Source organism: Octopus bimaculoides, chromosome 21 (genome assembly GCF_046866305.1).
Source record: "Octopus bimaculoides isolate indiv1 chromosome 21, ASM4686630v1, whole genome shotgun sequence".
In the NCBI taxonomy this organism is placed as follows: domain Eukaryota; kingdom Metazoa; phylum Mollusca; class Cephalopoda; order Octopoda; family Octopodidae; genus Octopus; species Octopus bimaculoides.
In genome coordinates, this window is record NC_142948.1 from 5,434,041 (window position 1) to 5,451,540 (window position 17,500).

General features: G+C 34.6%; 1 long non-coding RNA gene across 2 annotated transcripts in view; it reads left to right on the forward strand.

The window, feature by feature from the left end:
• The window catches only part of LOC106884501 (uncharacterized), a 113,361-nt gene that overhangs the window by 704 nt on the left and 95,157 nt on the right, over positions 1 to 17,500 (forward strand). The window lies entirely within an intron of this gene.

Sequence of the window (17,500 nt, forward strand, 5' to 3'; positions counted from 1 at the left end):
TTTGTGTCGTCATGAATACATTGTTCAATACATGTGAGTTATACAAGATTATGATAAATTGTCTCTTATGTGCGGATGCAACCAGCAACAACCACAACAACAAAAACAACTCATGTGCCTTGAATTTACAGCTCAGTAAAATGTTTGCAATTCACCAAACACAAACAAAATAAAACAAGAACATATGTACGTACACACACACACAAACTTATACGATATAAGCAATTTATATATATATATATATATATGTACATATATATACACAGATATATATACACACACACACACACACACACACACACACACACACACATATATACATACACACATATATATATTTCGTTTTGGGATTTGGTTTGCAAGATTCTTTATGTGAGTTCGTGTGTTGAAGCATATTTTGTTATGTCTGGGGAGAGTCATTCTGTTTAAGTGTCTTATAATTTAACACACTCACCAGTAAATAAACTTAATTATTTACTTATTTTTCTATAAGTAAATGAGTGGAAATTTTACCGGTGCGGGTGTTAAATTATAAGGGACTAAAAGAGAATGACTCTCCCCAGACACAACTGTATATATATATATATATATATATATATATATATATCTTTTATCTTTTGCTTGTTTCAGTCATTAAGACTGCGGCCATGCTGGGGTATTACCTTGAAAAGTTTTTTAGTCAAGAAAATCGATTCTGGTATTTTTTTTTTTTTTTGAAAAACAAGTTACTTATTCTATTGGTCTATTTTGCTGCACTGCTAAGTTACAGAGATGTAAACAAGCCAACACCAGTTGTCCAGCAGTGGTGGTGGGGGACAAACACTAACACAAAGACAGAGATACACACATACACACGCACACACACAAACATAAGTTAATCAAAAGTACTCATGCACTAGAACAAAAACCTCTTCCAAAAATCATTAGTTACATCCTGATAAATAATAATATTATCTTTATCTTATATTTACTTTGTATTATATTATACTCATTTATTGTCCTTTTAATTATTAATTTTTCTATATGTGATAGTGGATTTTCATCGATGAGTTCATGAAACTTGGTTCTTTTCCCTAAAACTATATATTTTTATATATATTTTAATTTATAAAGCTCAATTTAATTTTAATTCTTTATAAATTGATTCTAATTGAGTTTTTACCTGTAATTTTGGATTTTGTCCCTAACATTATTATTGTATATATATATATATATATATAAATTGTAAATCCAGCTAGTGGTTACAATTGTCAAGTATTACCTCTAATTTTCAATTTACCTATATATATATATATATATATATATATATATATTTATATATATATCGTTTGTAGAAAACATAAATCCAAAAGAAGAAGCACACTCTAAGATGTAGGGCAGTATATATTAAAAATGGGGAAGACCAGTTTATGGGATCACCTTAATTTTCTCATCTATAAAGGGTTTAGCTTTATGGCATATCATCAGATCCCAAAAACCTGTTGGCCCATGACCTCTTAAAAATATGGAGGGGGAAATGACTGCAGAAAAACATATATATATATATATATATATATATATAAATTAAGAATCTGTGCTGAAATCCATCAACTATTTATGTGTGTGTGTGTGTGTGTGTGTGTGTGTGTGTGTGTGCATATGTTTATATATATATATATATATATATATATATATATATATATAAACATATGCACACACACACACACACACACACACACACACACATAAATAGTTGATGGATTTCAGCACAGATTCTTAATTTCACTCATAAAACATTGAATGGTCAGAAAGTAATACAGAAGATGCTTGCTTATTATGCTACGCAGTAGGATTGACCCCAGAAACAAGTGGTTGAGAAGCAAGCTTCTTAACCATGCAGCCATATATCTACGAAATATAAAAATAAAGAATTTGTTGGTGTCCTGGCATCAGGAATCATTATCGGGGTTATTTATGTCTATAAATTTCAGATAAATAGTTTTTGCTTAGATTATTTTTCTCTCTCATTATCAATTGTTATGGCTTTTTTTTTCTCTCTCTCTCTCTCTCCTGAAGACTGATTTATGAAATAATGCTGACACTGAAATAAATATAAAGAATGATGACAAGAAAATATTAAAACACACCAAGAAAAAAGTAAAAAAGAGCCAGAGAAAAATGAAGAATTTATATTGAAAATTCATAAATAAAAATAATTATATTCATGCTGGCCTTTCAGAAAATAACTTAAACTTGCAAAAAATAAAAATTATTTATAATGTGTTTGGGACAAACTTCATTTAATATACATCAACTCAGTACACACATGTGCATGTGTGTGTGTCAGAATGGACTGAATGGCTGAAGAAATTCCAATATCTGCAAGGATTGGTTAAGCAAGTGTTTAACACATCAATGCCCTTCCTAACAACAACTGCTCAACCAGAAAAGCATGTCACATCTATTTTTCAGCTTAGTGTTTACATGTTTGCTAATCGACAGAGAGATGAATAGATCAATACACACATATATATGGATATATATATATAGTCAATCCAAACATGAACAAGCAAGAAAAAACACGAAAAAACAACAACGTGAGGACGTGGAATAAGTACAGTGTTATTGGACGCTCAGGAAAGGAAAGAAAAGAAAGAGGATGTCACATTTCGAGCGGAGCTCTTCATCAAAAATATAGAAAACGTCCAAAGAAGGGAAGACAGAGAAAGAAAATCGCCAACGATACACACGCAATATATATATATATATATATATATATATATATATATATATAAAGAGAGAGAGACAGACAGGCAGAGAGATGAAAAGAGAAAATATTTGAATACTTAAAAGAAGTTTATATATTTCTCACTAGCACTATTGAGCTTTGTGGTTTCAGTTGTTTAATCCTGATTGAGCAGAGCTATAAGGATAGACATACATATACATATATGAAAATAGGAAGAGCATCCAGCCATAGAAACCATGCCACAACAGACAATTGGAGTCTGGACAGCTCCCTGCTAGCCAGCTGCATGTCAAACCGTCCAACCCATGCCAGCATGGAAAGCAGATGATGTTGATGATGATGATACAAAAATATATGTAAATATATATTAATTCGTAGTAGGGACACCATGTTTCATCTTGAACTCATCATATGCTACCAAGTATATGAAAGTCTTATAAGTCAATAATGTTAGCAGTCCAATTCAGTCACCTTTTAAAGTTATCTCTATAGATTGCCTACAGAAATTAGAGCCAGCTCTGAACTTCAATAATGTCATTTACACAGACCTATTCAGATGCAAAATGTCATAACTTTCAACACTGGCTCTGATTTCTAAAGAAAATCTATAGAAATAACTTTAAAAAATGAAATATATACCGATCATAAACTAAGGTTATTTAATTAAGAATATCCTTTTTCCATAAATATTTGTTGTTACATCACTCTAAGAAATCAATAATTTTACCGACCTGTAACTCACAAGTTTGCTGTTCCACGAGAAATAAATTGATGTTGGGGACAAACATCTTCAGTGAAGAACAGCAACAAAATAAAATAATTCGAAAGATGAGAGAAAGGGAGAGGCAAACGTAATGCATTGATTGATGACATCATGTGGGGAAAACACTAATGAAGGACCTCATTAATATTCCTTGATAAAAGCAGACATCTAATTAGGATGGACCCTTTTGCATGCAGTTGATGTTTGGCTTCTTGCTATGCATAAGGTCAGGTAGGATCCCTAATTACCAAGTGATTTGATGCAAAATTCAATCTACACTAAATTTGCAAAGGCAAAGCTAAGGATAGCATATTGTTTCTTTCCAAGAAATACATTCTAATCTCTGTTGGGCTTTGGATAAGGAACAGTGCTTGGCTCCACTTTTATGATATTGAATATGTTGGATATACATCATGTTAGTGACGTAAGATGAGGGCATTAACACTGTAAATTAGTTTGCATTTAAATGGAGACAATATAATGTGGAGAGTGGAATGAAGTGGTTAGGTGCAGCTTTTTGGATGCTATCAATGTGGCATGGCTGAATGGACATTGAACTTGCTTTGATGACATTGTGTTTTGACACTGGCAGCAAACACACACATACATACATTGGCACATGCAGATGTATATATATGTATATATAAATACACACTTACAGATAGAGAGAAAGAGCGAAACAGTCCAATTTATTAATTGAATACACATGCTCCCCTCCTACACCTGATGGGAAATATGCTTACGCACATAAATGGACAGAGAGATATAGAGGGAAAGAGAGAGAGAGAGGAAAAGAGAGTGATAGAGAGAAGAGGAAAAGAGAGTGATAGAGAGGAGAGTGAAAGAAACATTTAAATGCCTGATGTCAAATAAGTCAGTGTCAAATCAGCAATGCCAAATGGGCTGTGCCAACACAGCTGCGCCAAAACGTCTCATTTCCAGTAGAGAAGTCTCTTTAGTCTAGCTGAGGGTATATAAACCTCTTTTGTGCTGGTGCCCTGATAAAATGCACCCAGCATATTTTGTCAGGTGATTAGAGTCAGAAAAGGATTTGTGTCATTGAAATCATGCCAAAGGATATAGAATATGTGAGTGATGTCTTGTCCGCTAACACATTCAAGAGGACAATAAATCCAAGTAAGACATGATGAAGACCCATCCAACCCATGCTGGAGTTGAAAACAAATGTAAATGATGCGAAGGAAGAAAGAAAAGGAAGTTGTTTCTGATGATGATGATGATGGTGGTGGGGAATGTTGCAGTGGTTCTGGTGACCAAGGTCACAATTATAATGCATTTCCTTCATATATAAGACGTTAGTCGATCACAAGTAACATTCTTTATACGTATAGTTTTTTTTTTTCTGACATCTAAGTGAACTGAGAAAAAATAAATAAATAAAAGCAATTTTTTTTCAGATTAAAAAATAACACTGTTCAGGAACATAAACTGCATGCGATGTATTTGAACTCACAACCAGCATGTATGTACAAAATGCAGAGAATCTGAGAAATTTGTGAAAGCTAGCACCAACAGTAATCAAAAAGTAAACCTACTGAAAAAAGAAAAAAATGTGTGCGTGTGTGTGTGTGTGTATTGCTGTGTGGAAAAGTAAAACTTGAAAGTTTTAGGCTAGATTTGCTGATTACAACAGGCAGGCTTTTTTTTCTTTTTTTCCTCTTTTTATCTCCCTAGTCTATCTTGATAAAGAGCCTCCGTCCAAAACCTTGCTACTTTTTATCCTTTTCCACACAAGAAGATAGAGTGACTTTTACTCTAGTTTTTAGAAATAATATTATTCTAATGATTCAGAAAAAGTCCAAAATTTCAATGCCATATCCACTTAGCCATCTTATCTCTACTCTTCAAGAATACACAGAACACAATAAGTTACGTAGTAAAAGTACCTTGATCTGATTAAAGAATGAGGATCACCGTTCACATCAGAATCGATGTTCTGAAGAGTAACAAGTAAAAGAATAAAATGGAATATGTCCTGTTTTATACTTTTGCTACGGGCATGATTCACAGATGTAGGAAGAGCTGAAGACGGACATGGCTGTGTGATTAAGAAGTTTGCATTCCAGTTATGTGGTTTTAGGTTCAGTTTCATCGTGTAACACCTTGAGCAAGTGTCTTCTCTAAAGTTCCAGATTAACCAGAGGCTTATTGTTTGTCTTATATCTGTCTGTCTGTCTGTCTATTTATCTATCTATGAGTCTGTCTATCTATCTATCTATCTATCTATCTGTGTGTGTGTGAAGACAGATGGGTTAGTGGTTAGGGTGTTGCGCTCACGATTGCGAGATCGTGGGTTTGATTCCCAGATTGGGTGGTGTGTTGTGTTCTTGAGCAAAACACTTCATTTCACATTGCTTTGCAATCATTTCAACATCCAAAATGTGGTATCCAGTTGCACCTGTACAGGTAATGTTAATTTGATGGAGGGAGTGAGCTTATGTCTACACAGACATCTAATCACTATAGACAAATCATCTTTGTGCTTGTTCAGTAAGAAATTGTTGAGACCTCATACATTGTCTAACAACGAGAAAGTCCATCAGATATATATGTATAGGAGGAGAATTCACAAAAAAAACAAAAGACGAAGACGGGTGTGTAAACAACAAACAGATGTATTAGTTTAATGCTCGGGAAGTGAAAAAGTCTTTAACGTTTCGAGCCTACACTTTTCCACAGACAGGAACACAGAAAGAAACAGAGAGAGAAAATAAAGAATGTAATGAAAATAAAAATATGTGTGCGTGTGTGTGTGTGTGTGTGTGTGTGTGTGTGTGTGTGTATACACAAGCATATATATGTGCATATGTGTCTGTAGGTATCAATGTATGTAAGTGCATGTGTGTGTGTTTACGTTTGTGCTTTTCTGAAAATTGCTAAAATACAGGCAACAACATGTTATGAATTCCCCTGTCAGCAACATATTTACCAGTCCTTTTACCTTCAAATACAAATGACTCGATAGATTTAGCTGCTATTTTTTGACTAGGCCTCCTCCTAGTCAGGAAACAATTGATATCTGAAGTATCTAGATGAACATTAGGTTCCTAAATCTGTGCACCCTCTACTTTAAAGACAATATTAATTTGAGGGAGATTTGGCTACTTTTTTAACCAGTTGAATGACCACATACAGGCTCTTACCTTGTCCGGAAACACTTGATATCTGAAGTATCTGGCAATAAATGATCTATTAAAAAGGTGGCATTCTATAGTAGAAGGGCTCAGACAATAAGCTTTTTTTCTAATCAATGTTACTCAACAAAACGATTTATTAAATTGCTAAAAGTTGTTTTCGTTTCTCAAATAGGATAAGTTATCTATAGTTTAAACTTTTGATTGGATTTTAACAGCTGAACAAAGAAGAAATAAAATTTGAACAAATAATAAAAAGAAGATAAAAAATTAAACAGAGCTGAGATGATTTCATAAGCCACCATGATGATACCCTAAACAAAGTGATAAATGATGTCTCTTTTCTTGACTATATTTACTTAGTTTTGTATTTTCATTTTCATCTTCTTTAATCCGCAGCACCAAGCAACAATCCTACCACCACCACCACCACCACCACCTCCATTGCTATCAGTTTCTCTTGTTTTTCTATAGAAACCCAAAACTTTCCTCCAAAGAAAAGAGATAGACAAAGCAACATTGTGAGGGAAATAATATATTGTTTATTGTGAAGGACATTTTAATACTTATTGATTTCCTTTCAAAACAAAATGTGAATTCTTTTGACGTAATATCGATTTGTTTTAAAGTCTGTTGTTTGTTGTCTGTTGTTGTTGTTGTTGTTGTTGATTCTTGTTTTTTCTTTTGTTTTTTTTTACTATTAATTTCTTGCTATTTTTTTCTTGTTTTAATATCCTAGAGTCCTCTCACAACAAAGAACAAACAAACAAATAAATAAATAAAATAACGAAATAACGATAATAATGATAATAATAATGATAATAATAATAGTAGTAGTAGTAATAATAAACTGATACTAAAAATTAAAAAAATAAGAAAGTAGTGGTGAGCATAATAATGATGATGATGATGATGATGGTGGTGGTGATGATGATGATGGTGATGATAAATACAGTTAAAAACCCACTGATCTAAGAGTTGAAAATATGTAAACCTCAGTTTTACTACAGACAATACATAAATCAGTTTTCAGTGCCAGAAAAGTAAAAACAAAAACAAAACATAAAAAAAAGAAATAAAGAAACTGGCTGACACCTTTTCAGCTTAGTTCTTCCTTCCTTCCTTTCTTTCTCTCTTAATTTTATTTATTTGTTTATTTATTTATTTATTTATTTGCTTCGTATCTTTAAATAGATAGGATGGGATCAATTGATCTGTTGATAGACAAATAAAATCTTTTTACTATCCTTTTCATAAAGAAACCAGTTTAGAAAAATGGTAAAAAGAAAAAAAAGGAAAAAAAGAAGCAGTGTTAATATATTTATAATTTCTCTTTGATAACTTGTATCATGTTTCGTTTTGAATTTTTTTTCAAATGTCTTGAAAATATTAATTAGATTTGGTAAAACCTTTAGACACTGACAAAGTCAAGGGCTAAAGAAGAAAATACAGACATGGCTGTATGGTAAGAAGCTGGCACTCCAACCACATGGTTCTGGGTTCAGACCCATTGCATGGCACCTTGTGTGAGTGTCTTCTACTATAACTTCAGTTCGACCAAAGCTTTGAGTGGATTTGGTAGGTGGAAACTGAAAGAAGCCTAGTGAATATATGTGTGTGTATTTCTCCCTCACCACCACTTGACAACCAATGTTGGTGTGTTTATGTCCTCATAATCTAGCAGTTCAGCAAAAAGTACCAGGCTTGAAAGAAAATACACAAAAATTACTAGGGCCAATTCATTCAACTAAACATTCCTCAAAGTGGTGCCCCTGCATGGCCGCGATCTCATGACTGAAGCAAGTTAAAGATAAAAAAAATGTAAATATACATCATTATTTGATTTGCAAAGTAGGGTTCAAAACTGACAACACGGTTCGAGCAAATTCTGGAATATTTAGAAGGTTCTTACAAGAGGAAGAACATTTAGAATATCTGGCAGAGGAATTCTTCGTCGTCATCATCATCATCAGCATTTTACTTCCATTTCCCATGCTGGCATGAGCTGCATGGTTTTACAGAATCTGGTAAGGCAGAAGACTGTTCCAATCCTTGCTGTCTGCTTTGGTAAACTTTCTACATCTAGATGTCCTTCCAAATGCCAACCACTTTAGAAAATAGTGCTTTTTCTTAAGGACAGAACAACGTTTTCTAGGTTGCTGTTGTTGTTGTTGTTGTTGTAATTTAAGTATTAGGTGAACCTTGACAAGTGAAAGGCATTCTAGCAATGACCATCTTATCTTCTTAAGTTTGCCTTTTATTCCAAAGTAAAGAAACACACACCTCCTCCTCCCCGTCCTCATCAACTTCGATATGGCTTAACCCTTTAGCATTTAAGCCAGCCATATTCAGCCAACATATTCTCTCAGTCTTATGTTGACACTGGCCAGATCCAGCCTCTCGCACCTAACCTAAAATGTCATCGAAATTTCAAGGCTTTGTGATAATATGTGATTAATTTTAAAAAATGTGGACAAATAAGCTTTACGTTTGATAAATTAATCTGAATGCTAAAGGGTTGATGTGTATGAGCATGGGGAATAATTCTTCCTAATTGTCTGAGATGCACTGTATTGTAGAACGTATTCTTAGTTCATAAAAGGAAAAAGATAAGGTGATGATGTCAATGATGATGATGACAACGATGATGATGATGTTAATGATGACAACAACAACGATGGTAGTGATGATGGTATTGGCTGGTGAGCTTGATAGAGTCAATACCTCTCCAAGTCATAAACGTAATGTGAACCCAGGTGGGGCAGAGTTATTTCCTGGTCAGCTGGTCTTGGCCCAGGCCATGCAAAGGACACAATGCTTTTGTAGGTGACGGGATTTATTTTTCACCTCTTCACCCCCGTCTTGTGATTGTCTCTCTAGTGAAGAATATCAGATCAACCCAAACATTTATTTACGATCTTCACAGAAAGAAAGATCTTCTCAAATAACGAAACTCACTATAATAGTTTTTTTAATTCTTTTGATAACTTTTTCAACATAATTTGAGGAAGTTTCACATATAAAACAAAAACAAAATAAATTAAAATATTCATGCAGGAAAGACTTAGTCTCAAGAAATAGTGGTGGTGGCAGGGGTGGGGATGGCGGCGGCGACGGTGGCAGAGGCGGTGGCGGCAGTGGTGGTGGTTTTGGTTGATGATGATGGTAAGTTGATGGTGCTTGTGATAGTGGCAATGGTGGTGGTGTTTGTGAGGCAGTGATGTTGATGGTGGTGGTGGTGGTGGTGGTAGTGGTGGTGGTGGTAGTGGTATGGTAGTGGTGGTGATGGTGGTGGTAGTGGTGGTGGTGGTGGTGGTGAGGCAGTGATGTTGATGACAGTGATGGTGGTAGTGGTGGTGGTAGTGGTGGTGGTGGTGGTGGTAGTAGTGGTGGTGGTTTTGGTTGTGGTGGCGATGGTGGTGGTTTTGGTGATGATGGTGTTGGTGATGGTGGTGGTAGTGGTGGTGATGTTGGTGGTGGGTGACAATGTGGATGTCGATGATGCTGGTAGCCACCATTACGATAAAGATGATGATGATGATGATAATGATGATAAGGAGGAGGAGAAAAAGGAGGAAGAGAAGGAGGAGGAAGAAGAGAGAGAAGTGGGAGAAAAATAATGGCTGAGAAGTAATGTTCATATTGGAGTTAATTGTTAGTGAAGGAGGTGAAGGGGAGAAAAAGTGTGTGTGTGTGTGTGTGTAAGAGAGAGAGAGAAAGAGAGAAAGAGTCAGAGTGTAAAAAGAAAAGAGAAGAGAGATGAGGAGAGAGAGAGAAAGAAAATGAGATGTGGGGGTTAAAACCTGCTTTGTATGAAGTTATTTCATTTCAATTTAAATCAATTTTCCAATAAAATCTATTGCGAAGGAAAAGCAGAAAATTTGATCCTGCACAAAATTCCAATCACACAGAACAATAAACCTATTGAAGAGAACACAAAAGACGAGAACCATCATTATTTATTCTCATCACCCAACCACCATCACCATCACCAGCAGCAGCAGCAGCACCATGGTCGTCGTTGCCACTGGCATCAACACTACCACAGCCATGTACTATTGTTGCTGCCACCCGTACCATTTTAACATTTCTGACAGTGATACCACCACCTCCAACACCAACAAGAAGAACCACAACACAGCTGCCACCACCTACACTGCCAACGGCACCACCACTACCACAACCACCACCACTACTACCATCACCACCACTCTCACCACCCTCATCACCACTATTGCTTCCACCACCTCCACCAACAACAACAATAATATCACAGTTGCCACCACTGACACTGCCAATACCACCATCACCACCACCACAGCCAACACCACCACTACCACCTTTCTAACCCCCATTGCTTCTTTCACCACTGCCACCACCACTACCATTGCCACTTCCATCTCTCGCAAATTATGGACCAACAAGAAATTTCTCTTTCATTTTATTCAATAAAAATGGAAGAAGATGAAAATGTTAAAGAAACTTCTTCATTTTTCTTTCCTCTTTTTCTTCAGTTATTTATTTTTTTTGTGGTTGTTGTTGTTTGTTAATTCTTGGAGATTCCTCTTCCATTACCTTTGGTTCCTTATCCAGATTGGAGCCTCAAGGATATTAAGATTAGAAAATCATGAGAAGATAACAGATGGGAAATATCAAATATCCTCAATAAAATTTGAAAATTTGCTTTTGACATATATATATATATACATATATATATATATATATATGTATATATATATATATATATATATATATATATATATGTATATATATATATATATACATATATATATATATATATATGTATATATATATATATATATATATATATATATATATGTATATATATATATATATATATATATATATATGTATATATATATATATATATATATATATATATGTATATATATATATATATATATATATATATATATATATATATATATATATATATATATATATATATATATATATACTAACTCATGATTTTGAGTAAATCTATTATTATTATTATTATTATTATTATTATTATTAAGCTAGCAGAATCATTACTGTGTCAAACAAATGCTTAACGGCATTTCTTCCAAATGCTTATGTTTTGAGTTCAAATTTTGCTGAAGTTAATGTTGCCTTTTGTCCTTTGGAGGCCAATAAAATTATGATACGTACCAGTTGATCACTGGGGTCATTGAACTCAACTAGCCCCTCCCCTGAAATTAGAGGCCTTGTGCCTATAGTTGAAAGGATTATTATTATCATTATTATTATTGTTGTTATTATTATTATCATTATTATTATCATTATCCTTATCAAGGCAGCAAGCTGGTTGAATCACCAGCACACTGAGCAATGAGCATAATGCACAGTGGCATTTCATCTATCTTTGTGTTCTGAGTTCAAATTCTGCCAAGGTCAACTTTACATTTCATCCTTTAGGGGCCGATAAAATAAGTACCAATTGGTCATTGGGGGTCAATGTAATCACCTTACCCCAGCCCCACCAAAATTGCTGGCTTTGTGCCAAAATTTAAAATTACTTTTATTATCCTTATTATTACTATTATTAGGTCAAAATTTTGGTAAAATCTGATATTTCCAGTATTGAAAGCATACTGTTGAGAATTCAGTAAAGATGGGCTGAACATGTCTGAATGAAAGATGACCGCATTCCAAAAATTCCTTTGTATGGCCAACAAGTAGAGGGATACTATGGTAAAGGAAGACCCATCTTTAGGTATAAGGATAAAACAATTACTAAAATCTCTACAACATAATTCAACATCTTGAGGTTAGGAAGGGTGTCCAGATGTAGAAACCAAGCCAAATCAGACTGGAACCTGGTGTAGCTCTCTGGCTTACCAATTCTAGTCAAACCATCTAACCCATGCCAGCATGGAAAATGGATGTTAAATGACGATGATGCGGAAGTTACTGCCTAGATAAATCTGAGTGGAGCAAAATGTGTCATGATGTGCCAAAACAATTTGAGTTGAAGAAGCAGAACAATAAAAGAATTAGATCCTGCAATAAACAGGCACCTTTGATCGATCTTGTGACTTCATACGAAAATCCATACCTGGTTTCAAATCATATTCAGGCATACATCACAAACACATGCATACTTTTTCATTTTTAATCTTTGCTGGGTTCTCATCAGAGGCATCCACATCATTCTGACAGTCTCCAGAGAAACAGGCAGCCAAACTGTTTATATACTCTTTGCACTGCTTCTAACGCTGTAGATGTACTACAGTGTCACCTGTTTACTACCAGTGAACTAATGTAACACCTCTTATTTTTCGAGCACCATCTGGTGTATTCAAGAAGTTCCAAGTAGTACTGCTTTCTGCAAGTGCCCCACCCTTATTGCAGCCCCTATTTGTTCCATGTACTTCTCAAGAATTTTACTCACTGTTCCCAGGGCTCCAACAATTATTGGTACTACTACCACCTTTTCCATCGACCACAACTGCTTAACCTTCCAAGCTAACCTGTTATATCTATTGACTTTTCTTTCCTCCTGGCATGCTATATCTATGATCCAGTATCATTTGCTTTCTTTCTCAATTAACTCTATATCTGGTTTCCTATTCTCTATCTCATGGTCACACTAAATCATAAAATCCCATAGGATCTTTGCATTATCATTTTCGATGATGCCTTTGGGTTTATATCCGTACCCCTTTTTCGCTTAGTCAAGTCCATACTTGTTGCAAAGTGTCCAATGCACAATCCTTGCTATTTTGTCTTGACGTCTCTAATGTTCTTTCTGGGTTAGTGGTGTACATTGACTGGTAATATGCCATATGGTTTCACCATTTTGTCCACAGATTCTGCACTTGTCACTTTCTGTGTTGTCTATTCTTGATATAATTATTACTATTACTATTATTATTATTATTATTATTATTATTATTATTATTAAGCAAGGCACCAAGCTGGCAGAGTCATTTCGCCCATACTATGCTCTGAGTTCAAATTCTAGCGGGGGGGGGGGGTCGATAAAATAAGTACCAGTTGAATACTGGGGTCGATGTAATTAACTCAACCCCTCCCCCAAAATTGCTGGCTTTGTGACAAAATTTGAAACCATCATTATTATTATTATTATTATTATTATTATTTTAATTTATTTAATTCATTATTTTCTTCTCTAGCTTTTTCTTTTAATCACTAGCCAGGAATTACAATGATTTAAGAACTTAACGAATAAGACAAACAATTGTATTTAAATGATTCATTACTTAATTTTTGTTTTGTTTTGTTTTTTAATTTCATTTTTTTTATCGCCAAAAAAAAAGAGAGAAACACAAAAGAAAAATTTGCAAAAATGGATTAAAAAAAAACATTTGTTGATTAGATTTTGACCAGAAGTTCTGGCCAAAAAATTGAAACAACAAAATGTCAAGTTGAATTCTTGAAAATCTTTTACAAAGAAATGGAAGCAAGCGTCAGAGAATGGCAACTTTGTCTATTTAATAGAAGTAAATTACATTTCTTCCAAGTAGACGACAGAATTGTGTGGGTGGGTGTTGAAGAATACAGCAAAATGAAGCGATAATTTTAAATTTTTGCGTTAATGTGTGGGTGGCTGTCATCATCATCATTGTTGTCATTGTCGTCATCATTATTACTATCATTGTCATTGTCCTTATCATCATCATCATCATCTACAACAGATGGATTTACTATCTTTTATCTTTTAGTTGTTTCAGTCATCAGACTTTGGCCATGCTAAAAGACACTTGCCCAAGGTTCAGCCCCAAGTGGGATTGAACTGGGAACCATCTGGTTGGGAAGCAAGCTTCCTACCACACAGCCACACCTATCATCCATAATTCAATACTTGATAGTTTATCTTGCTTGTTTGTGCAATTTTTTGCTGTCATAATATATACACAAACACATACACACACACATACATACATATATCCGTCCTCCATATACTGAATACTGTTCTCCCATATGAACAACATATACACACACAATTTTTTTTTTTTTACTTTTGATTTTAGTGACAGGAGAATTGCGTAACAGAAAAAAAAAATTTTCACCAAACAAAAAAATACTAAAATAAAAATAAAAATATAATTAAAAAAAAAAAAGACAAGACATAGTAAAAGTAACCAGTATAGGTTTGATGGATTTGTTTAATGGTCCTCAAAGGAATGGTATTGCTGCTGCTGCTGTTACTACTGCTGCTACTTTTGTTGGTACTGACCTGAAATAGTTGAAGATGTTTCAGTAGATTTTTTTTTTATCAAATTGTTTTTATATATTTATTATATATTATATTAGATTTTTTTTTTATTGTATTTTCTCCAAGCTAAGACTGACCTGATGCAAAGTGATTTACGGTTGTAGCGCCAACCACAATTTGCAGTACAACTAACTCATTCAGGCTCAGGCAAAGCTGACAAGATTAACTTCTATGAAGAAACCAAGCGAAATATCTCAGCTGCTTCTTTCATTCTTCGGCAAATGTTTTGTTGTTTTGTTGTGGTGCTTTTTTTTTTTTGTGTTTGTTTCACTATCATAGCTTTCTTTTTCTTCTTTTTCACATTCTTTCTTTTGTTCTGTCTTTTATGGTTCCACACCATTTTTAACAATACATCGTCCAATGCCCAAAGGTGAACAGGAAAAACTGTAGAATGGTTGTAATGTCAGTACCACTATAAACGTCTTCATCTTCGTTTAATGTACTTTTGGTTTTTGTCAATGGAGACAGCTGACACCTCTCAGATGCAAAGAAATTATTATTATCATTATCATCGTCATCATCATCATCATCATCATCATCATCATCACATTTGACAAAATGCTGCCAAGCATATTTGTCCGTCTTCATGTTCTGAGTTCAAAATTGTTGAAGTTGAATATAACTTTCATCTTTACAGGGTTAATAAAATAAGTAACAGTTGAATACAGGGGTCGAAGTTATTGACTAGCCCCACCCCTCCCCTCCACCAGAATTTCAGGCCTTGTGCCTATAGTGGAATTGCTAGCAATCCGGGCAAAATGCTTAGCGCCACGATTCCCATCCTTATGTTCTGAGATCAAAATTTGCCAAGATCAATTTTGCCTTTCATTCTTTTAAGGTCGATAAAGGGGGTACCAGTTTAATACTGGGGCTGACGGTATCAACTGCTGTGCTTCCCCTAATATTTCAGGCCCTGTATCTATAGTAGAAAGGATTATTATTATTATTATTATTATTGAGTGAGAGAGCAGTAAAAAGTACCATTCGAGCGTGGTCGATGCCAGTACCACCTAACTGGCCCCGCACCGGTAGCACATAGAAAGCACCCACTACACTCTCGGTGTGGTTGGTGTTAGGAAGGGCATCCAGCTGTAGAACCTTGCCTGATCTGATTGGAGCCTGGTGCAGCCTTATGGCTTGTCAGTCCTCAGTCAAACTGTCCAACCCATGCCAGCATGGAAAGCAGACATTAAACAATGATGATCATGATGATATATATATATATATATATACATATATATATGCACACACAGACACACACACACACACACACGTATGTCTGTATGTATATGTGCATGTGTGTGTCTGCTTATATGTGTTTATGTGTGTGTGTGTGTGTGTGTGTGTGTGTGCGCGCTTATGTATGTATGTATATATACAATTACAATTCAAAGAGGAAAAAGCATGAGACACAATATATAACTTCACATGAAAGTTAGTTATAACCAATAAAAGATCAGCAACATAAAATAAAATAAAAAACAAAATAGGCAAAAAAAAAAAAAAAAAAGAAAGAAAAAAGACAGAAAGGATAATTTAATACGTTAAACATTTGTGGGGAATGTTATTGGAAAATTTAATTAATACTCAAAATTTAATGAATTACTGACTTTAATTATGATTTCAAGGTTAATTAAGAGCACCTGCTTGTAACGACTTTGATTTATACTAATTGGATTTGTTTCATTGTAACCTGATTCAATGAAGTTGTCCAACTGTCTTGTTTTGAAGTGTGACTCAGCTGGAGCTCAATTATTACAAAGAACAAGTGTTGTTAGATTTCATGTTGAAAGAGCACAAATGTACATACATCAGCATCATCCTCATCTTAACAAATAGTTTTTCCATCTTTGCATCGGTCAGGTGAATTTGTTAAGACAGATTTTCAAAGGCTGGATGCCCTTCCTGTTGCCAACAATCAGTGTAGTTTTTATTTCATAATAAATGGATTAAAACTACTAAATGTATATAGAATAGCTTCTTTCAGTTTCTATTAAATACACTCATGAGTATGGCTGGTCTGGGACTATTACAAAAGACATCTGTCCAAGGTACTGTGCTTTGGGATTGAACCCAAGTAGATAATTTATTGACAGGGTTACTATCAACAACGTCACTGCATCATTGCTTATAGCTCAGCAATTTTGGGAAATGCACAAATCTAAACAGACATACACACATATAAGACGGGTTTCTTTTGGTTAGAGTGTACCATATCTTCTACTATGGTGGAGGTACATCGCTTATTGGATAGTGTGATTGTAAGATTGTGATTTCAATTCCTGGAAGTGTTGTATTCTTGAGCAAAACACTTCATTTCACATTGCTCAGTTGGTGTCCCATCCAGGGAGAAAGATATCATCATCATCATCATCAGTTAACGTCCAGTTTCCATGCTAGCATGGGTTGATATATACCAGAAAAATCAGGAACCCAGCCTCATGCTCCTTAAAGGAGTAATGTAGCCCAACCACATCTACTGTGGTGGAGGGGCATGGTTTGGTGGTTAGTGTGTTGGACTGCCGATAATAAGATTGAGGTTTGGATTCCTGGATGGGCAGTGTATATTGTGTTCTTGAGCAAAGAAACTT